This window comes from Gossypium arboreum, chromosome 4, assembly GCF_025698485.1.
Source record: "Gossypium arboreum isolate Shixiya-1 chromosome 4, ASM2569848v2, whole genome shotgun sequence".
Lineage (NCBI taxonomy): Eukaryota > Viridiplantae > Streptophyta > Magnoliopsida > Malvales > Malvaceae > Gossypium > Gossypium arboreum.
Window position 1 is genome coordinate 40,727,265 of NC_069073.1, and position 26,850 is coordinate 40,754,114.

Below are 26,850 nucleotides of genomic sequence, written 5' to 3' on the forward strand. Positions count from 1 at the left end.
CTATCTCTTCTCCTCAGGATATTCTATCGGCTTATTCTCCGACAATAGATATTCGGAGTATCCCCTCTTCCTTCTCTTATGAGTGGATATTAGTTACAAAGGAACTAGTGTTAGGACACTTGAAGAGGCGAATAACAAGCGTATAGGAGATACTAGAGCATAGCTCCTTCCAATACTTAGCTATTTACCTCGGTAACTGCCTTCTTAGGACAATCACCTATCCTGTTGATCTGATAATTTTGCCTTTTAACGAACATCTCGAGTCATTAACGGGCAATTCTTGCAGACTTTATCAACCAGGACACTTTTGCCTAAGGGGTTCGATACTTTAATTACGAATTCAGTAGACTCTACAGGCAAAGTCTTACTATCCACTAAATTCATACAGATATAAGAATGCATTGATCCAGGGTCTATCAATGCAATCACAGAGGTATTATAAAGAGTAAAAGCACTAGTAATCACGTCTGGAGACGAAGCCTCCTCACGAGCTCAGATAGCATAGGCTCTGGCAAGTGCTCTGGCCTCATATCTAACAGCAGTATCCCTTGTAGCTCTTTGATCACTGCTAACATTTCTTGTATTTCTAGAAGGTCTACCTCTAGCTGAGGTGTTGCTCGATCTCAGATTCTGTACATTCTCTTGCTCAGCAGGTTTAGAACAATCTCTTACAAAATGGTCCAGAGATCCACATCGAAAACAGGCTTATTCATTCAATCTACAATTTTTTGGATGTCTTTTACCATAGTGTTTACATTCAGGTCTTTCAGTCTGGACATTCCCGACACTTGCAACAGAAGTAGTAGGGGCTCTGAAGTTCAATTGCGATCTAGCTCGATCTCGGTTCGAATGTCCCACTTTAGGATTTGAACGGCTTTGATCATCTCAGAATTTCTTTGATATAGATTGAAATGATCTACTCAAAGATCTCTTTATAGCATCTATAGCTTCAAAATCAGTTTTTGTTTTCTCTTTACTTAATTCCTCAGCTTTACAAGCTCGCTCAATGAGCACTACCATTTCTTTAATTTCCGAAATCCCAACTAACAAACGGATATCTTCGTTTAGTCCATCTTCAAACCTTTTGCACATTATTACTTTATTCGATACACATTCCCGAGCATACTGACTCAATCTCACAAATTCACGTTCGTATTTAGTAACAGACATACGGCCTTGTTTAAGCTCGATGAATCTTTGATTGATATATTTCTTCTGGAATTCAGCTTGGAAGAAATCCCACCAATGATACGCTGTATCTCTCAGAAGTGAAACGACACATTTTATACATTCCTCAGGATTTAGAGACATTTCATCAAACACTCATATTGTATTCTCTAACTAGAATTTAGCTCTTTCAGCATCATCATTTGTTGTAGCTCAGAACTCTTCAGTCCCATACTTTCTAATCTTATCAACTAGTGGTTTACAAGACTGAACTAGATTCACAGACGGCATAACAGGAACTTGAGAAAGATTAACCTGGGGTGGAGGTTGTTGTACAATCGGATTGGTTCTAATGTATTGGGTGAACCATTCATTCATCATCTAATAGAAGGCTTGCTTAGCCTCATCATCACGGCTACTCCTAGCCAGTCTAGAATCAGTGTACACCGTCCCTTGCGCGGGAGCAGGCGCATTACTTTCTACATCGTCAACTACAGCTTTATCGGGATCCATTTGCTATATAAAAGCACATTTCAATGTCAAAGGTCACCACACTATCACAGATTCAGATATATGGCATGTATAGCTATACTCACATATGCTATGATAGTCCTAGAACCGACTAAACCTGGCTCTGACACCAATAAAATGTAACACCCCTATCCCGTACCCGTTGCCGAAATAGGTAAGGGGCTTTACCAGACAAACAAAACATTTCAAACCAACTCAAAATCACAGACATCATATAACATCATTTCATAAGAAATCATCTCTTAAGATAGTCTACGAGACCTAAAATATACTTTTAGGAGCAATCAGAACTAAACCAAACCCATTCATAAATTTCAGAACTCAGAAAATCTTTCAATTCTATTGAGCTCACACGCCCGTGTGACCAGGCCGTGTGCCTTACACGGGCACCAGACACACCCATATGAACCAGCCGTGCCAAAACAAGGCACCCATACCAAATTTCACCCATAGCCAATAGGCACTCCCGTGTGCTATGGCCGTGTGATACTTAGCTAGCTACTGACTTGAGCCCACGGCCATATGACACACCCATGTGTTATAGCCATGTGGATCTTGAGAGGTTATTGATTTTCTTACACGGCCACAAGGCATGCCCGTGTCCCCTGACCGTATGGCACAATGCAAGCTTGGTTTAAGCCAACTTGCCACCCCTATATGGGTATTTCCTACTAGCAAGGTTAGGCAACATTCATACAACAATTTTCAACCAATTCCATGCTCAAAACATGCTTCATTACAACTAAATCATCGTCATTCAATAACCCATTCATAACCATACCAAAAACTTACACCATTTGCTAACCAACTCTCATGGCATAACCTATATTTACAAATCAAAACTTAATACATAGACCTTCTAGCCTATACATGCCATATTTTAAAATATATACACTTCGAAAGTACCAATATGAGTTCGATAGTGTGGTGACGATCCTCGATTATCCCCGAGCCTCCAGTAGCTACGATAACTGAAAAACAGACAAAAATCACACCGAGTAAGCTACAAAGAGCTTAGTAAGCCAAATACAATTGGTCTAACTCCTAAAGCTTATAAGTATAATTCAACCATAAAGATTCATAGCCATTTCATAGAATAATTCATAAGCTTAACCATGCTCCTTTGTCTGCGTATATGTCATGCTTCATTTCCAAATTCCATACATATTTCACAGAGACAGAGTCTTTCATATTCAGAAATTTAGTACTATACAAACGTACCTGTATAGGTTATACATTTCATATACTCATTCTCATATTTCGTACTCTATCATCAGATAGTTCAAAAACGATACCGATACTCACAAACAAGTACAACACTGACGTCCCGGACGTGGTCTTACATTTAATTCAATATCGATGCCTCTGTCCTAGACAGGGTCTTATATGAAATCAGATATGATGCCGATGTCCCAGACATGGTCTTATACGTAAATCTCAATCGAGGCCTGCGTCCCAGACACGGTCTTAGACGATATCTCAGATAGATCTCAATGTACCTTTAGAAGTATACAAAGCTTTTTGGATACTAACATATTATCAGACTTTACTCAAAAGATATTCATCAAGCTCTCAAGGCCATCCAATACAGATTACAATTTATATATGTGGAAATTAGTCAATTTAACACATAATTGTAATTTGACTTACTTTGGACAGATTTCGGATGAAACGAGTCTATTATTCAACTATTTTGGACTTCCCTCGATCTAAGTCTGATTTTCTTTGTTCTTGATCTAATACAATTCAAATTCAACCATTCAGTCATTCATTTCATTCAAAAATATTCCATGAGCACATATTTTGGGCACTTTGCATTTTAGCCCTTACATTTTCACACTTTGACAATTTAGTCCATTTTTCACAAAATCACAAATATGAAAAATTCACCAAGACTATAGCTTGGCCAAATATACATGGCTTCCATACCAGCCCAAATAACATATTTAATTTACAATTTAGTCCTTCAAAACCTCATTTTCGCAAATTAGCCCAAATAGGTCTATTTCATCAAACTTCAAAGACAAAACTTATAAATCATCTACCAAGCCTTTATAATTCATCCAAAAACATCAGAAAACTCATGATATCAGCAATGGCATTTCATGAAATCTTTAATAGAAACAAAAATTCAGACATAGGTTTTGAAGAACACGAAGCAACGATCACAGAAATGTAGAAATTATGAAAAACGGACCAAAGTAGATACCTTAATCAACCAAAACAAGTACCGAAACTTAAAGCTCTATTCTTTCTTATTTTTCTTTGATTTTCGGCAAGAACAATATGATAATGGACATTTTTATGATATGTTTTATTATATTAGACATTATATGCCATTACCAACTTTGCCCTTATTACTACATGTGAAATTTCACCTACTAATGTCCATAATTGTCCACCATTGAAAAAAATGGTACTGTAACACCCCAAACCCGTGACCGTCACCGGATTTGACCACGAGGTGTTACCGGGCTTACTTCCCTTATTTCTCTCTTGGAAATTATGAATTTCTGTTCCAGGCAGGCAAGCTAACTGCGTCACTGTTACCTTAAAAATCATATCTCGAGTTCCCGAACTCGAAAACCAGTTCCGTAAATTTTCCCTGAAACTAGACTCATAATTCCATCTACACATTTTTTTCTAGAATTTTTGGTCGGGCCAATTGGTACAGTTTATTAGTTAAAGTCACCCCTGTTTCAGGGTTCGACTATACTGACCTTTGCGTATTACGACCTGGATATCATCTCGTACAGAGCTCCAATGCTCATGCCGTGTGTTTCTAATGAAACTAGACTCAAAGGGGAATCTATGCATATAAGGCATGACTTCTAATTGTTTCTGGATAATTTATGGTAAATTTTCAAAGTCGGAGCAGGGGATCCAGAAACCGTTCTGGCCCTGTTTCACGAAAACCTGAATATCTCTTAAAATCTGACTCATATGACCGTTTCGTTTCTTCCATATGAAAGTAGATTCATCAAGGTTAAATTTCATAATTTATTCACTATTTAATTCTACTTCTACTATTTTTAGTGATTTTTCAATCTCACCTCACTGCTGCTGGCAGCATCTGTTACTAAAGCAAACAATGACTATTTCATAATTCTTCCATGGCCAACTATAATTCATCATACATAATACAAGCTATGGCCACCTTATCAAAATTAAGGTTTCTAAGACTTGTGACTATAGGTTTTAGAATCACACTCAACCGACCACATAGGCCATTTTCGCATGGCTTAAAGTTTACAACCCAAAATTCAACAAAACAAAATAGCCTATACATGCCAAATGTTCTCCTAGATCGACTAAGGAGACAATACCAAAAGATTGTTCGCCGGTGTGATGACTTCGACGACGGTTCCGAGTACACAAGAGACGAGTCCAAGAGACCTAAAATGGGTGACAAGAAAACACCGAGTGAGATTATAACTCAGTAAGCCATAAGCATTCCACAACCATCCATTAACAAAATTATTACAACATGAAATAATGAACGAGGCTAAGTACACCATCCATATCGAACTATATCATAGTTCCTTGGACCTTTCAGTTCAATCTCATACCAAGTCATACATCCACATTTCATATTCTATACAATAAGATATTTGAGGCATTTTTACACACTAACTCATTTTCACCACAATCATACAATTGCAATCATCACATAGATTTAAAGCTTACCAAGCTCAACCCCGAGCATGAACATATTGCCTATTCGTCATGAGCTCAAGGTACTTACCCGATCCGCTGTCCATACTCAACTCGATGGAGACACACCCTCCATATAATTGTTCGATCAGAGATATATATATATATAGAGTACGCACACACAGTGCTTAATACTCGATTTCGCACACTTAGTGCCATGCGATTTAAGCCCGCACACACAGTGCCATACCCTTCGAGCTCGCACACTTAGTGCCATATATTTCCAGCATGCATACTTAGTGCCGATCTTGTGACATCCCTAAATTGACCCTAGTCGGAAAGTGGTTTCGGGACCACTAAACCGAGTCGTAATAATAATTAACCATCATAATTGATGCTCATTATATGCATATATGCATGTGTGAAAATTTCATGTTTGGATTTTGTTAATTGTAAGTGAATTTTATCAATTAGGACTTGTGTGAGAAAACTTAGAAATGTGATAGGCAAATGTTGAAGTGGCCTATTGATGCATGCTAGAAAATGTTGTCCTTGCATGTCAAATTACCCAATTTATTCTCTAGTGGCCGCCAAGATGGATGTGGATGGGCAAATATATATGTTTAATAGATATTAAATTAAGAAGTGGCATTAATTTAGATAAAATAATATTAGTTTCATAAAGTAAAGAAAACAAAGGTGAAGGAAGACTTACCTACCAGCTTCTCCATTTTGCCGTGAATGAGCAAAGAAAAAAAAAAAAAAAAATAGTAATACAAGAGAAATTAGAAGAGGAGTGTTCATCTTCTTCTCCATCTTGCCAAAGCCGAAAACCAAAGGAAGGAATTAGAGAGCTCTTCATTAAGCAAATTCGCAACCCTTCTTCTAGTTGGAGGTAAGTCTTGAGATGTTGGCTTTAACTTCTTTGCATTGTGAGCTAATTGTCAAAGTGCATTTCGGCAATGTCATGAAAAATCAAACTTTCATGGTGGTTGGAACATCAAGCCGTGTATCAAGAGGTTAGGAGAAGAGGTTGTTTCATGTTGTATTGAATAAGTAGAGGTCGATATAAGGTTAAAATTTGTGAAATCTTAGTTAGGTAATGCTTGGTGCATTCGCCATAGTTGATAGTGAAGCGGGTGATTTATTTCCTTTATGTTAAATGAATAAGTGTGAATGGGTGAAGTTTGGATTGGTTAAATGTTCATATAGGTTGTTTGATGAAAAGGAAAAGAGAAGAATTAGATATCATCTTTGATGCTAGTGTCGATAGGAGGATGTTGAACTTGAATAAGTAATATTCGCTAGCATGATAGGTACGAAATATTAAGTAGATGAGATAATTGATGGGGAAGTGGCTAATAGGGACTTTTAAATGAAATTATGCTAAGGCCGAATGTATCAAATGCTAAGTGTGCTTATATGTGTATTCGCCAAGGAAGCATGATAGGAAGCTTCGATAGGTTTGAGAGATGAATGACCAAATGAACTATGGGTCATGTATGAATAAATTTTATGTATGTGTGTGATTGATTGGGAAGTAAATTTGTTTGATGTAGCTCAAGAGCTCAAAGGATCGAAGTTGGACAAGGGAAAGAAAAAGTAATTGAATAGCCGTTGAAGACGGTGCGACAACATCCGAGGTAAGTCGTTAAGCATATATGTTTGATATTGCTTGAATGATTGGAAAATCTATGCAATTGTGTTTAATGGAATGCTATATATGTATAAATGATATTGTATGTGTATGGAGTGATGACAATTGTTGAATGTAAAAGAAATAGTGAAATGTGTAGAAAGTTTGCTTTCGGCACTAAGTGTCTTGGGCAATACGTGTGTATGGTGACGAGATTGGCACTAAGTGTGCGTGCTGGAAATATATGGCACTATGTGTGCGATTTACTATGGCACTATGTGTGCGATTTACTATGGCACTATGTGTGCGATTCGCTATGGCACTATGTGTGCGAACATAATAAGCACTATGTGTGCCACATTCGGTTGTGGAAATAACTTGTGCATGAACGAGGTAAGTGATTGAGCTACTAACTAAATATCGAAATTGGGACTGTATGCGGTGTATGCATAAAATTATCTAGTAAGTTGTTGTTCCAACTTGAGGAAACGGATCCAAATCGATTGGGCTGACTTGGCGTTTGATTCGGTTGAAGGTCTTGGCATGAGATCGAACCAAAATTTAAGAAATTGTAGTATAGGTTGTTATGGTTGGAAACATCGATTTGTATTATTTGTTTATTCACTTATGATTGTTATTGTTGGATGGTAGAGTAGTGCTTACGACTTCTCGAGTTATGTACTCATTTGGTGTGCTTATTTGTTGTTTATTTAGGTTCTTGATCCATTTTATGCGTTTCGGACTGTCATCGAAGTCATCACACCGTCTAGCGACTTTTTGGTATCTTCTTCTTAGATGGTTTAAGAAAACATTTCGGCATGTATAGGCTATTATGTTTTGTTTGAACTTGGTATGTAAAATTTTGAATAGCCATGCGAAAATGGCTTATAAATGTTTTGAGCATAATGTTATAATCATTTGGTATGTATATGCTCATTAAGAGGCATGGAAGTGTTTGGCAATGACCAGCCATTAGAATGGGTCATCATGCTTATATTTTGGACCATATATGAAAAAGGGTGGTTGAATCATAGAAACTATGTGTTAGAGAAAGTCTATCCTAGAAAATGATGCAGGCAGCAACAGTGACGTGGATGTGAAAAATCACTAAAAATAGTAGGAATAGAATTAATTAGTGAATAAATTATGTAAATGAACCTTGATGAATCTATTTTCATATGGAGGAAACGAAACGGTTATATGAGTTGTATGTTAAGAGATATTTGGGTTTTAGTGAAACGGGGCCAGAACGGTTTTTGGATTCCCTGTTCCGACTTTGAAAATTCATTATAAATTAACCAGAAATAATTAGGAGTCATACCATAGATGTATAAATTCCTCTTTGAGTCTAGTTTCCATAGAAACAAACGGCACCAGTATTGAAGCCCTGCACAGGGAGTTATTTGAGTTGTAACGCATGAAGGTCAGTGTAGTCGGCCCCTGTAATATGGGAGACTTTAACTAATAAACTGTACTAGTTGGCTAGACCAAAAATTCTAGAAAAAAATACGTAGACGAAAATATGAGTCTAGTTTTAGAAAAAAATTACGAAACTGATTTTCGAGTTCTAAAACTCAAGTTATGATTTTTGAAGCGAATAGTACACAGATTGGCAGCTTGTCTGGAACTTTTCAATAAGTGGTTTGAAGTCTGTTAACACCTCGTGTTCGACTCCGGCGACGGTCTCTGTTTGGGGTGTTACAATTTTATTGGTATCAGAGCTATGGTTTAGTCGGTTCTAGGACTACCATGGCACGTATGAGTCTAGCTATACATGCCTTAATGTTAATGTTTAAATGCGTGATGACTTCTGACGGTTAAAATGTTTTTTTTTGTTGTTTTGATTAGTAAATGGATCCCGATGTAGAGAGAACCTTGGCGGATGACGTTGAAAGTGTAGCGGCTGCTCCTACACAAGGGACGCCGCCTGTTGAACCTCAGTCATCTGCGAATAATCAAGGTGAGGGGGCTAAACAAGCCTTCTTTACCATGATGAATGAGTGGGTCGCGCAATATGCCCGATCCAATCCGGCTGTCCAACAATTCCAATTTGAATAATCCACCCCAAGAGCCCGTAATGCCATGCCATCGACCGTGAGGCTGAGTAAGCCACCTGTAGATTTGATTAGGAAGCACGGGGCTGAAGAGTTCAGGGCCGTAATTACTGATGATGCCGAAAAGGCCGAGTTCTAGCTTGACAACACCATTCGGGTGTTTGATGAACTGTCATGCACACCCGATGAATGTCTAAAATGTGCTATATCCTTGTTGCGGGACTCACCTACTATTGGTGGAGGACCTTGATTTCCATAGTTCCAAACGAACGAGTTACTTGGGATTTCTTTCAAACGGAGTTTCAAAGAAATATATTAGTCAACGGTTCATCGATCAAAAGCGTAAGGAATTCTCGGAACTCAAGCAAGGCCGCATGACAAGATCTCGAATCTGAACATGAGTTCGTAAGACTCGATCGGTATGCCCGGAGTGTGTGGCTGATGAGGTTGCTATGTGCAAGAGGTTTGAAGAAGGATTGAATGAAGATCTAAGACTACTAGTGGGTATTTTGGAGATAAAAGAATTAGTAACACTAGTTGAAAGAGCCTGCAAGGCAGAGGAACTTGGAAAGGAGAAGAAGAAGGCTAAATTTGAAGCTAGAGACTATCGCAAAAGATCGACGGGTAAAGCTCCGTTCTCGGCTGTAAAGAAGTTCGTGGAGGACACCAATAGATCGAGGGGCATCTGGGGATTTCCATTAGACCACGACCATTGACGGACTCCGAGCTACTTGGTAGCTAGTGTGGGCAATAACCGTCAAGAGAAACTGAATGCCCCCAATGTGGGAGAAGACACATAGGTGAATGTTGGGGTAAGTCTACCAATAAGGCTTGTTACGGATGCGGTTCAAGGACCACCTCATTAGAGATTGCACAAAGCTTGATGAGAAGAATAGGATGCAAGGTGCGAGACCTAGTGGAATGATGACTAGAGGTAGACCACCAAGAATTTCAGGAGGTAGGGTGGTAGTCGAGAGGGCTCTTGACACTACTGTTCGATCTCGAGACCAGCGCTCTGCTAGAGCATATGCCATCCAGCGTCGAGAGGAGGCATCCTCCCCGACGTTATCACCGGTACTTTCACTCTTTTCGATACTAATGTGATTGCTTTGATTGACCCCGGTTCTACTCATTCTTATATATGCGAAACCTTAGCATCCAAAGAAGACTTTGCCTATTGAGTCTCTCGAGTTTGTAATTCGGTGTCAAACCCTTGGGTCATTACGTGCTTGTCAACAAAGTGTGTAAGAAAAGTCCCCTAGTGTTTCGAGGTTCTTATTTTCGGCGGACTTGATGCTTTTGCCGTTCGGACTAATTCGACGTTATTCTTGGGTTGGATTGGTTGACCATGCACGATGCGGTTGTAAATTGCAAAGGCAAGACTATCGATCCGAGGTGCGCGAATAACGAGATAATTCGGGTTGAGTCTACGGACTTAAAGGGTTGCCACCGTAATATCGATAATGTTGGCCCGAAATATGTAAGAAAAGGGTGCGAAGCGTACCTTGCGTATGTGCTCGATGACAAGGAGTCGGAAAAGAAACCCGAATCTGTACAGTGGTTTGTGAATACCGGATGTTTTCCACGAAGAATTGCGGGTTTGCCACTGTTCGGAAATAGAGTTTGGCATCGAATTGGTACCGGTACCACTCCAATTTCGATAGCTCCGTATCGTATGGCACCAACGGAATTAAAGGAGTTGAAAGCTCGGTTGCAAGAATTGGTGGATAGAGGTTTTGCTCGCCGAGTTTTTCTCCTTGGGGTGCGCCGGTGTTGTTTGTGAAAAGAAGGATGGAACCATGAGGTTGCAGATCGACTATCGTCGACTTAATAAAGCGGCGATAAAGAACAAATATCCGTTATCACAGATCGATGATTTGTTCGATCAACTGAAGGAGCCTCGGTGTTTTGAAAATAGATCCGAGATCGGGCTATTATCGATTCATAATTCGAGATTCGGACGTACCCAAGACCGCCTTGAGCGAGATATGGTCACTACGAGTTCCTAGTGATGCCATTTGGCTTACTAATGCCCTGCGGTATTTATGGATTTGATGAATCGGATTTTCAGACCATATCTGGATCGGTTCGTAGTTGTCTTTATTGATGACATTTTAGTCTATTCGCAAAATGAGACCGAACACGCTGAACACCTGAGGATAGTGTTGCGAATTTTATGGGATAAGCGGTTATATGCTAAGTTCAGCAAGTGTGAGTTCTGGTTGAGGGAGGTTAGCTTCTTGGGTCATGTGATATCTGCATCGGGTATTCGAGTCGACCGAACAAAATTTCGACCATAGTCGATTGGAAACCTCAAGGAATGTTACCGGTTAGGAGCTTTTTGGGACTTGCGGTTACTACCGACGGTTTGTAAAGGATTCTCGATGATAGCCACACCCATGACAAACCGCTTCGTAAAGATGTCAAATTTGAATGGACGGAAAAGTGTCAGAAAAGTTTCGACCAATTGAAAACTCAATTGAAAACTCATTTGACTAAAGCTCGGTTCTAGTACGGCCGAATCGGCAAAGAGTTTGTCATCTATAGTGATACCTCCCTACTTGGGTTAGGTTGCGTATTGATGCAAGAAGGTCGAGTTGTGGCCTATGCGTCGAGACAATTAAAGCCACATGAGAAAAATTATCCAACCCATGATCTCGAATTGGTCGCCATCGTATTCGCCTTTAAAGATATGGCGACATTACTTATTTGGTGAGAAGTGCCATGTGTATTCGGATCACAAAAGTCTCAAATATTTGATGACTCAAAGAGACTTAAATCTGCGACAAAGACGATGGCTCGAGTTGTTAAAAGATTATGAGCTCGTCATTGATTATCACCCGGAAAGGCTAATGTGGTTGCGGATGCCTTAAGCCGAAATCACCGCTTGCTTTTCTGACGATGAATGTACACTTGTCAATCCTACCCGACAATGTGTTAGTAGTGAATTAAAGGCCAAACCATTGTTGGCTCATCAAATTCGGGAAGCTCGAGAAAGTTGATGAGGAGTTGCTTGCAAAACGGGTGAGTGTGTTCGAACAAGGAATCGAGTTTCAAATTGATGATGACGATTGTTTGAGGTTCAGATTCATTCGTGTGTTCCAAAGAATTGAACTTATTTCGATAATTCTAAATGAAGCCCATTGTAGCCGAATGACAATCCACCCGGAGTACGAAGATGTACAACGATTTGAAATGTCGGTTTTGGTGGCATGGTATGAAACGAGACATCTCGATTTTGTTTCAAATGTTTAATATGTCAACAAGTGAAAGCGGAACATCAAGTGCCATCGGATTACTTCACCAATCACGATACCCGAGTGGAAATGGGATCGAGTCACAATGGACTTTGTATCCGGACTGCCATTGTCAGCAAGTAAGAAGGATGCGATTTGGGTCGTTGTAGATAGATTGACTAAGTCGGCTCACTTTGTCCCCGACGCACGGATTTTCAATGGACAAACTAGCGAATTGTACGCTTCTCGATTGTGAGAATACACGGGTGCCTATTTCCATCGTGTCAGATAGAGATCCGAGATTTACCTCGCGATTTTGGAAGAAGTTGCAAGAGGCTTTGGGTACCAAGCTGCATTTTAGCACTGCTTTTCATCCCCAAACCGATGGTCAATCCGAACGGATAATTCAAATCCTGGAGGATATGTTGAGATGTTGCATCCTTGAGTTTAGTGGTTCATGGGAAAGATATTTGCCTTTGATTGAATTCGCTTACAACAATAGCTTTCAATCAAGTATTAAGATGGCGCCTTACGAGGCTTTATACGATCGTAAATGCCGTATTCCCATTATTCGGACTGAACTTAGTGAAGGTAAATTCTTGAGGTTGATTTGGTTAAGGATACCGAGCAAAAAGTTCGAGTGATTCGTGAAAGTTTGAAAGTCGCCGGATCGCCAAAAGTCGTATCTGGATTTGAAAAGAAAAGATATTGAATATCAAGTTGGAGACAAGGTCTTTCTCAAAGTTTCACCTTGGAAGAAGGTGCTTAGATTTGGTCGTAAGGGCAAATTGAGTCTGAGGTTCATCGGGCCATATGAAGTGTCCGAACGAGTTGGGCCAGTTGCATATTGATTAATTTTGCCCCCTGAGCTCGAAAAGATTCACAACATTTTTCATGTCTCGATGCTTCGACGATATAGGTCTGATCCATCGCACGTAATTGCTCCATCTGAGATTGAGATTCAGCCTAATTTGAGCTATGAAGAGGAACCGTTTGCATTATGAAGCGTGAAGTAAAAAATTGCGCAATAGGAAAATCCCGTTAGTGAAGGTGTTGTGGCATAAACACGGAATGGAAGAAGCCACTTGGGAACTTGAAGACTCTATGAAAGAGCGATACCGAGCCTATTTTGGTAAGATTTTTCGGGCGAAAATTTCTTAAGTGGGGAGAGTTGTGACATCCCTAAATTGACCCTAGTCGGAAAGTGGTTTCGGGACCACTAAACCGAGTCGTAATAATAATTAACCATCATAATTGATGCTCATTATATGCATATATGCATGTGTGAAAATTTCATGTTTGGATTTTGTTAATTGTAAGTGAATTTTATCAATTAGGACTTGTGTGAGAAAACTTAGAAATGTGATAGGCAAATGTTGAAGTGGCCTATTGATGCATGCTAGAAAATATTGTCCTTGCATGTCAAATTACCCAATTTATTCTCTAGTGGCGGCCAAGATGGATGTGGATGGGCAAATATATATGTTTAATAGATATTAAATTAAGAAGTGGCATTAATTTAGATAAAATAATATTAGTTTCATAAAGTAAAGAAAACAAAGGTGAAGGAAGACTTACCTACCAGCTTCTCCATTTTGCCGTGAATGAGCAAAGAAAACAAAAAAAAAAATAATAGTAATACAAGAGAAATTAGAAGAGGAGTGTTCATCTTCTTCTCCATCTTGCCAAAGCCGAAAACCAAAGGAAGGAATTAGAGAGCTCTTCATTAAGCAAATTCGCAACCCTTCTTCTAGTTGGAGGTAAGTCTTGAGATGTTGCCTTTAACTTCTTTGCATTGTGAGCTAATTGTCAAAGTGCATTTCGGCAATGTCATGAAAAATCAAACTTTCATGGTGGTTGGAACATCAAGCCATGTATCAAGAGGTTAGGAGAAGAGGTTGTTTCATGTTGTATTGAATAAGTAGAGGTCGATATAAGGTTAAAATTTGTGAAATCTTAGTTAGGTAATGCTTGGTGCATTCGGCCATAGTTGATAGTGAAGCGGGTGATTTATTTCCTTTATGTTAAATGAATAAGTGTGAATGGGTGAAGTTTGGATTGGTTAAATGTTCATATAGGTTGTTTGATGAAAAGGAAAAGAGAAGAATTAGATATCATCTTTGATGCTAGTGTCGTATAGGAGGATGTTGAACTTGAATAAGTAATATTCGCTAGCATGATAGGTACGAAATATTAAGTAGATGAGATAATTGATGGGGAAGTGGCTAATAGGACTTTTAAATGAAATTATGCTAAGGCGAATGTATCAAATGCTAAGTGTGCTTATATGTGTATTCGCCAAGGAAGCATGATAGGAAGCTTCGATAGGTTTGAGAGATGAATGACCAAATGAACTATGGGTCATGTATGAATAAATTTTATGTATGTGTGTGATTGATTGGGAAGTAAATTTGTTTGATGTAGCTCAAGAGCTCAAAGGATCAAGTTGGACAAGGGAAAGAAAAAGTAATTGAATAGCCGTTGAAGACGTGCGACAACATCCGAGGTAAGTCGTTAAGCATATATGTTTGATATTGCTTGAATGATTGGAAAATCTATGCAATTGTGTTTAATGGAATGCTATATATGTATAAATGATATTGTATGTGTATGGAGTGATGACAATTGTTGAATATAAAAGAAATAGTGAAATGTGTAGAAAGTTTGCTTTCGGCACTAAGTGTCTTGGCAATACGTGTGTATGGTGACGAGATTGGCACTAAGTGTGCGTGCTGGAAATATATGGCACTATGTGTGCGATTTACTATGGCACTATGTGTGCGATTTACTATGGCACTATGTGTGCGAACATAATAAGCACTATGTGTGCCACATTCGGTTGTGGAAATAACTTGTGCATGAACGAGGTAAGTGATTGAGCTACTAACTAAATATCGAAATTGGGACTGTACGGTGTATGCATAAAATTATCTAGTACGTTGTTGTTCCAACTTGAGGAAACGGATCCAAATCGATTGGGCTGACTTGGCGTTTGATTCGGTTGAAGGTCTTGGCATGAGATCGAACCAAAAATTTAAGAAATTGTAGTATAGGTTGTTATGGTTGGAAACATCGATTTGTATTATTTGTTTATTCACTTATGATTGTTATTGTTGGATGGTAGAGTAGTGCTTACGACTTACTGAGTTATGTACTCATTTGGTGTGCTTATTTGTTGTTTATTTAGGTTCTTGATCCATTTTGCGTGCTCGGACTGTCATCGAAGTCATCACACCGTCTAGCGACTTTTTGGTATCTTCTTCTTAGATGGTTTAAGAAAACATTTCGGCATGTATAGGCTATTATGTTTTGTTTGAACTTGGTATGTAAAATTTTGAATAGCCATGCGAAAATGGCTTATAAATGTTTTGAGCATAATGTTATAATCATTTGGTATGTATATGCTCATTAAGAGGCATGGAAGTGTTTGGCAATGACCAGCCATTAGAATGGGTCATCATGCTTATATTTTGGACCATATATGAAAAAGGGGTGGTTGAATCATAGAAACTATGTGTTAGAGAAAGTCTATCCTAGAAAATGATGCAGGCAGCAACAGTGACGTGGATGTGAAAATCACTAAAAATAGTAGGAATAGAATTAATTAGTGAATAAATTATGTAAATGAACCTTGATGAATCTATTTTCATATGGAGGAAACGAAACGGTTATATGAGTTGTATGTTAAGAGATATTTGGGTTTTAGTGAAACGGGGCCAGAACGGTTTCTGGATTCCCTGTTCCGACTTTGAAAATTCATTATAAATTAACCAGAAATAATTAGGAGTCATACCATATATGTATAAATTCCTCTTTGAGTCTAGTTTCCATAGAAAGAAACGGTACCAGTATTGATGCCCTTCACAGGGAGTTATTTGAGTTGTAACGCATGAAGGTCAGTGTAGTCGGCCCCTGTAATATGGGAGACTTTAACTAATAAACTGTACTAGTTGGCTCGACCAAAAATTCTAGAAAAAAATCTGTAGACGGAAATATGAGTCTAGTTTCATAAAAAAATTATGAAACTGATTTTCGAGTTCTAAAACTCAAGTTATGATTTTTGAAGCGACTAGTACACAGATTGGCAGCTTGTCTGGAACTTTTCAATAAGTGGTTTGAAGTCTGTTAACACCTCGTGTTCGACTCCGGCGACGGTCTCGGTTCGGGGTGTTACAGATCTCGTCACCGTACACACGTATTGCCCGCACACTTAGTGCCGAAAGCAAACTTTCTACACATTTCACTATTTCTTTTACATTCAACAAATGTCATCATTCCATACACATACATTTTCATTTATATATATATATCATCCCATTAAACACAATTGCATAGATTTTACAATCATTTAAGCAATATCAAATATGTGCTTGATGACTTACCTTGTGTTGGGCAAATAATTCTAAGTCGGCTACTCGTTGACCTTCGATTTCCCCTTGTTGGACGCCTCTCCTTTAGGATCTTGAGCTTAAACAAACAAATTAACTCATTCAATCGCTTTGGTACATATGTTGGTATCCACATTCTAATGATCATATAACATACGGAACGACATGGTAAAATTTTTATCTTGCTACCTTATGTTCTTGGCTATTCGACCAATAGCCTTATGCAATTTACTATTCTATCAATAATCCAATCACACATACACATATACATATTCGTATATTAAATAACCACCCTCACTAACCACCCATTTTAGTTGATTTTATACAATCAAAGGCAATATCATGATTGGGTATACTTAAATAGCCGAATGTGCTAAAATTGATCTAACATCACCTATACCCTTGCTTGAATGGCCGAATACTTATACTATCAATTATAGTATCGATTTTATTCTTTCAAACACATAGTCCCCATTCGGCCCTAACCATTTACTTAACGTATGTGTACAAATTCCATCTCAAAATTAGGAGTTGCAACTACAACTAGGTTACCACAATGCTCATCGATGACCGAATGCCTAAGCACAACTCTACTAAAAATTTATCCAACATCATTAACTTTGCCCTTCACTATTTTTTATTCTAAACATCATATACAAAGTAACTTACATGTATATATAAAACCAACCTTGCTAGCACAATATCCCTTAACCGAATATCATAAACCCAAGCCACATATATAGTTCATCAAGGCCTTTCATTTGCCACATTCGGCACCCCCTCCCCTTATGAACAAACCAATTTCAACTTTCATGAAAAATATATGTACCAAGAGCTTCAACTACTTGGCCAAATACCAAACCTCCAAACAACAAAATTTAATCCATGGAATGAATAGAACTTGAACTAATCACCTCATTTACATCTAAATTTCCAAGGGCTTCAAAGTGCTTACCTCTTCCTAAGCATCAACCAAGCCAAATCATGCACAAAAGAATTCCCTTCTTCTTCCTCCTTCAAGCCACGGCAATGGAGAATAGAATGAGCATTTTCCTTCTTCTTTTTTTTGTTTTTTCTCTCTAGTTACGGCACAATGGGGGGGCATCCATGCTCATTTTTTTGTTCATTTCTTTAATGCTAGCTATTATTTTATGGCTTCCTACATACACCACTAGCATAACATGTTGGAAACATGTTCCCTTGCCCATAATTTTGTCATGGCCGGCCACTAACCTTGTCAAATGGATTATTTGACATGCAACTCCATTTATTTTACTTCATTCCTTTATTAACCTCTTAAAATTAGCCACATATAATTAAATCCTTTCACATGAGTCCTTTTTTCTTTCAATTCACCTTCAAATTAACTAAATCAAAGAATTAAAAAAAAAATTCACACATGCATTTTCACATATTTAGACAGTAACTATCATACTCAAATAATTTAGTGACTCGGTTTAGCGGTCCCGAAACCGCTTTCCGACTAGGGTCACTTTAGGGATGTCACAGGTACATTTAACATACAAGGACCTTTATTTTAAAAGCCAAGCCAAATAGCTGCTTTAACATCTAGCACTCAACTTTTACACTTTACGCGATTTAATCCTTTTTTCATAATTAAGCACAGAAACAGACAAATTAAATCAAAGAAACTTCACAGGTGTAAATTCTCATATCACATACACTGAAATTAATATTAAAATATTTTTTTAGAATAGGTTACGTGGTCTCGAAACCACTGTTCCGACTAGGGTCAAAATCGGACTGTTACATCCCACCTCCAACATTTTGCGAGGATCTACCTCTGCTTGCAAATTTACTCTGCCTGACACTCTGAACTTTCTCCTCTTCTATTTTCTCGGGACAATCTTTGATAAAATGTTCTTTGGAGCCACATCTGAAACAAGCTCGAATCTTTCCCCAACATTCTCCAGGATGTCGTTTACCACAATGTCGATACTCAGGTTTATCTGATCTTACATTTCCCACACTTGACATCGAAATAGTTCGAGCTGTAGAACCCGGATTCGATTTTTCCTTGTCTCAATAAGAATACCCTGCTGAAATTGTCTTTCGAGGATTTACTTCTTTGAGTCTTTTTGATTGGGACTGAAATAACTTGTTCATCGATCTTTTCCTTTGATCTTGGGCCTCGATATCAGCTTTTCTCTTCTCTTTATTCAATTCCTCAGCTTTACAAGCTCTGTCAACCAGTACCACTATTTCTTTTAATTCTAGAATTCCCACTAATACCTTGATGTCTTTATTAAGTCAGTCTTCGATCCTTCTACACATCATTGCTTCGGTAGAAACACATTCTTGTGCATATTTACTGAGCCTTACAAACTCGCGTTCATATTCTGCCACCGTCATCTTTCCTTGTTTCAATTCAAGAAATTCCTTCCGTTTCTGATCGATAAATCTTTCTTTCGAAATTCTTCCAAGAAGAAATCCCAGGTTACTTTTTCCTTTGAAACTGCGGATATCAGAGTCTTCCACCACTGATAGGCTGAATCTTTCAGTAATGACACCGCACATTTTAAACACTCCTCAGGTGTGCAAGATAATTCATCAAATGTACGCATAATATTTTCGAGCCAGAACTCTGCTTTTTCTGGATCATCATCAATGTTTGCTCTAAATTCTTCAACCCCTTGTTTACGAAGCTTATCTACCGAAAGTTTTGTCAATCGTACAATATCAATACTTTGCGGAGCTACGGGGACAGGTTGTGGTATAGGTGGGGAAGAGGAGGTTGAACATTAGGATTTGCTCTAATAAAATTAGTATACCAGTCATTCATCATTTTAAGGAAAGCATTTGTAATGCCCCGTACCCGAGACCATTGCCGGAGTCGAACACGAGGTGTTAACAGACTTAATTCATTACTTAAACAGCTCAAACAATTTATTTTTAAAATTTTCAGTCAAGCTAACAATCTGCGTCATAGTCGCTTAAAAATTCATATCTCGAGTTAGGAAACTTGAAATCCAATTCTGTAAATTTTTACTGAGACTAGACTCATATATATTTACTAATTTTTTTATAGAATTTTTGGTCAAGCAAATTAGTACAGTTTATTAGTTCAAGTCTTCCCTGTTTCAGAGTTTGACTGCTCTGACCTCTGTGTATTACGAATCAGATATCTCCTTGTACAGAGTTTCAATGACTATGTCGTTTGTTTCTAATAAAACTAGACTCAATAAGGAATCTGTACATATAAATTATGACTTATAATTATCTTTGAACAATTTATGGTGAGTTTCCAAAGTCAGAACAGGGGATCCAGAAATCGCTCTAGCCCTGTTTCACAAAAATTTAAACATCTCATAAAATATAACTCATATACCTATTTTGTTCCATCCATATGAAAATAGACTCATCAAGCTTCGATTCCATATATTATTCATCATCTAATTAATTCTATAATATTATTAGTGATTTTTCAAACTCACGTCACTGCTGCTGTCTGAATCTATTTTATGGTAAATTTTACCTATTTCATGGTTTCCATGGATTAGCTAGCAATTTAGCATACATAACACCAAATATGATCATGATTAGCCATTCCAATGGCTAATCATTACCAAGAATTTCCATACCAATCAATAACCATATCATAAGACCATATATACAAAATGATTATAATGCTATACATGCCATACTCAAAATATACAAGCCATTATGCCAAGATGGTATACGGATAGTGTGAGCGAGCCTCCGACCGTTCCCGATTTCCGAGCTGGCTTGTCAAAACTACAAGGAATGAAAAGGAGGGAGTAAGCATAAATGCTTAATAAGTTCACATGCAAATAGCAAGTAACATAACCATATAAGCAAACATAAAACATCATTTGCATAATCATCAACAAGACATTCATATCACATTTTCATTTATCATCTTACCATATTGTTGTTATATCGAGTTTTCAACCCGAGGGTTAAGTACATACCTGTTCAAAGTATTCATTTCACAACGCTTGCCAATACGTCCCTTTCATCTTGAGTATTCCTCCATTTGAGTAGAATTTTACCCATTGAACACATCGGAATATAATTCGGATACGTGGAAAGTTTGCACATAAGTGCCACATATGTAGCCAAGCTACCATGTAACCCGCCCATAAGTGAACTCGGACTCAACTCAACGAGCTCAGGCATTCGCATCCATAAGTGAACTCGGACTCAACTCAACGAGCTCGGATGCCTAGTTACATCTCTCGAACTCGGACTCAACTCAACGAGTTCGGACATTCACATCCATAAGTGAACTCGGACTCAACGAGTTCGGATGCCCAAATATCCTAGTGATATGTCACTTGTATCCTAATCCATTCCTAAGGTTCAACGGACCTTTTCCCAATCATGTGTCTCAACCATCTTCTACGGAATGTAATTCTATCGATACTTGGTAGTATCTCACATTTTCCAAGTATATCACATAATTTGACATATTAACAAACAATTATCACAAGATAATATTTCATAATAATTATCATATCATTTAAATAACATTAAAACATTTAAAATAATAACTATGTTACCAACATTTACATATGAACTTACCTCGATGCTAAAATGACTACTTTTACCATTTCGTCCACAACTTGGTATTTTCCCCATTTTAGCCCGAATTTTAGTTTTCCTTGCTCTATCATTTAAAATATAGTCTAATTAGGACTCACATTATACAAATTGACCTAAAATCATATTTTGGCAAAATTACGCTTTTGCCCTAAACTTTCGTGATATTTACACTTTTGCCCCAAAGCTCGTAAATTAAACTTCAGCCTATTTTCTTATTTTTTATGACATGCTGATCATTTTTCCCTTCTATGGCAACATCAAATTCTCACTCTAACATGTACTTATGACTATTAGGTATTTTTACCGATTAAGCCCTTTTTCTAGTTTTTGCTTAAAACCGAGTAGCACAAGTTGTTTAACATAATTTAAAACCTCATATTGTATCATAAAACACCAAAATACACAAATTTCACCTGTGGGTATTTTTCCAAATATGAACCCTAGGTTGAATTATTGCTAGCATAAGCTTAATCGAGCTACCAGGACTCCAAAAACGTAAAGAACTTGAAAAACGGGGCTAGAATGGACTTACAATCGAGCTTGGAAGCTTGAAAAACCCTAGCCATGGTTTCTCCTTGCTATATTCGGCCATGGGGTTGAAAATGAGTAAACTTGGCTTTTAATTTTGTATTTTAATTCATTTTACCCCTAAATGACCAAAATGCCCTTACTACTAAACTTTCCAAAAATTCCATCCATGTCCAATTTTTGTCCATAGACTTAGAAATTGGTAAATTTTCTATTTAAGACTCCTAATTAATATTTCAAAACAATTTCATACAAGAAACTTCTAGAATGCAAGTTTTACAAATTATTCGATTTAGTCCCTAATTTCAATTTAAGCACTTTATGCATAAAATTTCTTCACGAAATTTTCACACAATCATGCAATCATATCATATACCTCAAAATAATCATAAAATAATTATTTCTAGCTCGGATTTTGTGGTCACGAAACTGCTATTCCGACTAGGCCCAAAATTAGGATATTACAGCATTCCTAGCTTCGTCTTCTTGTTCTGATGTCTCATGTCTACTTTCTATAGGCGCGGTCCCTTGCGCAGGACCTGGCGCATTACATGCAGCATCATCAGTCGTTGCTCGATCAGGATCCATTGCTAAAAAAATAAAACACAGTTTAGTAATGTCGGAAGTCACCATCCTATCACAATATATTTATGGCATGTATAGATAGACTTTACCACTCACTATACTGGTCCGAGTACCTACTAAACCATAGCTCTGATACCACTAAAATGTAACACCCCATACCCGTGTTCAATACTAGAACAAAATATGAGTATTACTAGAACAGCGTACGTATAATTATAGCAAATCAAGACATAAAAAGATTATCTAAATTTAAATCTGTCAATTGATCACTCATCTTTTAAAAAAAATTAAATTCACATATATCATAAAATTATAATGTAACTAACATTAGATCATACCGATAACAAAATACGAATGAAATATCTAACGTTAGAATTCAACTTTTAAAGTAATATTACTAAAATTTATAACAAAATACTCAAGCCTTCTATACATGCCATATGTCCAAATTGTGTTTAAAAATACCAAAAGGAAGGATGGATAGCGTTTGTGAGCTTCCAACAACTTTTCCCCGAGTCACGAGCAAACTTGATTTCACTATAAAATAAAATAAGAAAGAAAGAGGAAGCAAAGTAAGCTAAAAGCTTAGTAAGTAATATGTAAATAATAAAGATAACAAACAATAATGGCATTTATAGATCCCAAAATATGTGTCCATAATTACACAACCTTTTTCTCATATGCATTTATCATTTATTTTAGTTCAGTACAAGCTGTTCATTCGAGTCCCAGTCACAAAATTATTTTTATCTGAAGCTACGGAACTCCAAATTAAGATCCATAAAGTTTCCCAAAAACTAGACTCATATTTCTCCTTACAATAAAAATTTTAGAATTTTTAGCTGGGCCAATTAATACAGTTTATTCATTGAAGTCTCCCCTGTTTCGTGGTTCAGTAGCTCTGACCACTCTTCCTTAAAATTTAATTATATTTTCCTACCAAATTCAAATGAGGTTCTAGTTTATTTCTTCGCAATTCAATAAAGAATCCAACGATATAAATTATGTTCCTTAACCATTTTCATACAATTTTTAATGATTTTAACAATTTAGAACAGGGGATCATGAAATCAGTCTGAACCAATCTTACAAAAATACAAATATCTAAAAATACAGAATTCCTTTATTTTCTCTATTTCTTTTATCTGAAAATAAATTCAATTAGATTTAATTCAATAACTCATTCCACTTCTAGTTCAACTTCTATCATTTTTTGTTATTTCTCAAAGTCACTCTCCTACTGCTATTTTAGACTGTTTATCCCAAATTTCATTCCTTCACTAAAATTTCTTATTATCAACTTTCAAGAAAATATTTATCCATATTCATCTTATCAACAATTCATTCACATATATAACTCATAATTCAAAACTCATATATTTATATTCCGGTATTATCCCACATGATTTCTCTTGGTGAACACTTCGGAAAGTAACAATATCCGGTGGTTTTAGCACATAGCTCCACCTTCTGTAATTAATGCCCAACTTAGTGGTATATGCACATAGCACCACACTATTAGGCTAACATGTAATTGTGGCATACACACTTAGCTCCACTTTTCAAATTAACATGTATAACCGTGGTATATCCACTTAGCACCATGTTACATGTTTAACCATGGTATATCCACTTAGCACCACGTTAATGAATCAATATATGTAACTGTGGCATATCCACTTAGCACCACGTTATATGTATCAATATGTGTAATCGTGGTATATCCACTTAGCACCATGTTAATGAATCAATATATGTAACTGTGGCATATCCACTTAGCACCACGTTACATGTATAAATATGTGTAATCGTGGTATATCCATTTAACACCACATTACACATATAACCATGGTATATCCACTTAGCACCACGTTTTTCCATTCCGAAGGTTCAACCGAGATTTCCTCATTTAATCTCAATTCATCAACCGCAAATCACTGTTTGTGCCCATTAATTGAACAATACTAAAACTTATTTCACATGTCACAAAATAAAATATTATAACATAATAAAACAATACATTATTTACATATAAACTTACCTCGGTGCAAAATAAAGAAATTTTGCAATTTAGTCCATAATCTTTTCCTTTCCCCGATCAAGGTTGATTCCATGTCCTTCTTGATCTAAAATAACACATTTAGCTGATTTAATACTCACATTTATCAAAATAGTCCTTAACTCTAACTTTGGAAAAATTATGATTTTGCCCCTAAACTTTTGCATATTTACACTTTTTCCCCAAAGCTCGAAAATTAAATTTTTTTCCCAAATTCTTATGTTTTATGACATTTTGATCATTTTTCCCTTCTATGGCAACATCAAATTCTCAGTCTAACATGTAGTTATGAACATTAGGTATTTTTACCGATTATGTTGTTTTACTCGTTTTCACGTAAAATCGCTTAGCAAAAGTTGTTTAACACAATTTCAAGCTACATATTCTACCTTAAAACATAAAAATAAACACATTTCACCTATGGGTATTTTTCCAAATATAAACCCTAGGTTGAATTATTGCTAGAATAAGCTAAATCAAGTTACCGAGACTCTAAAAACGTAAAGAACATTAAAAACGGGGCTTGGAATCACTTACTATGGTGCTTAGAATCTTGAAACAAACCCTAGCTATGGAGAACCCATGAAATTTCGTCCTAATGAAGGAGATGGACATATTTTGCCATCTTTTTCCTTTTTTTTAATTTTTTAATTACCAAATGACTAAAATACCCTTCATTAAAAACTTTGGTTATTTCTACCTATGTATGTCCATTTTTTTCCATGAAAACCTAATGGTATAATTACCATTTTAGGACCTCTACTTCAATTATGCTCTTCAATTAAATCCTTTAACATCTAGAACTCATATTTATCAACTTTTGCAATTAATTCCTAATAGGCAAATTAGACATGCAATTCATGAAATTTTCTATCGATATTCTAACACATGCATTTTAATCACTCGATAAATTATAAAAATTAACCGGAATAAGGTTTTCTACATCAAAATTGTGGTTTCGAAACAACTATTCCCTTTAGGCCCTAATTCGGGCTGTCACAGCACTAAACTTAATTTCAGTACAGCGTATCACCTACAGACAGATGGGCAATCAGAGCAAGTAATTCAAATTCTAGAAGATATGTTATGTTATTGTGTTCTTGAGTTCGAAGGTAGCTGGGAGAGGTATTTACCACTGGTAGAATTTGCATATAATAGCAGATATCAATCCAATATTAAAATGGCACCATTTGAGGCCCTATACAGAAGAAAATGTAGAACACTGTTGTATTGGTCAGAGTTGAGTGAATCCACACTAGTTGGTACAGACTTGATTTGTGAGACTGAAGACAAAGTCCATATAATACGAGATTGTTTAAAGGCAACACTGGATCGTCAGAAGTCATATGGTGATTTGAAATGAAAAGACATAGACTTTGTTGTTGGGGATCAAGTATTCTTAAAAGTCTCATCGTAGAAGAAGGTGTTTCATTTCGAAAAAAAGGGAAAGTTAAACCTGAGGTTTATCGGGTCGTATGAAATCATTGAAAGGGTTGGTACTGTAGCTTTTGGATTAGCTCTACCCCTGGAACTTGAAAAGATTCATAATGTTTTTCATGTTTTGATGCTGAGGCGATATAGATCAGATCATTCACATATAAATGCTCCCTAAAAGGTGGAGATTCAGCGTGATCTGTCATATTCTGAAGAACCGATCAAGATTCTAGCACGTGAGGTAAAGGAACTCCGAAACAAAAAAGTATCATCGGTTAAAGTCTTGTGGAATCCTCATGAAATTGAAGAGGCTACATGGGGATAGAAGAATTGATGAGTTCACAATATCCGAATCTATTCACTGGTAAGAAATTTCGAGGATGAAATTTTCTAAGGGGGAGAGTTGTAACAGCCCATTTTTTAGTGGTGTCAAAAATAGTGGTTTTGAGACCACAAATCTGACGTGTCAATTCATAAATATTTATTAGTTAAAAATATTTACAAGGTCATTAATGTAGAATTAAAATTTGGTTAAGATATTTTAGCATTTAGATAGTTAATTAGGTAAAAAGGACTGAATCATAAAACTTATAAAAGTAGAGTTTACTAAATTAAGAGGGCTAAATGAATAAATTAGCCAATAAAGATTTAATGGGTGAATCAATATGGCTATTTATTTACATGGATAAGATCAATTAAAGTAAATCGTGATTAATTAATGTTTAATTAAGAACTTTGAGATAGTTACAAAATAATAATTAAGAACTTTGAGATACTTACAAAATAACCTAAGTATATATACTAAAGAAAAGAAAAGCAAAAGAATAGTTTGGCTTATTTCTTCATCTTCTTCACGACACAAGGAGAAAAAAAGAAGAAATTTAGGGTTTCATGCTTTTTCCTTTAAAGCTTCAATTGGTATGTGTTTTGATGCTAGTTTTCAGTAATTTTTATGTTTTGAACTCGTATTACCTTAATCTAGCTAGCCCGA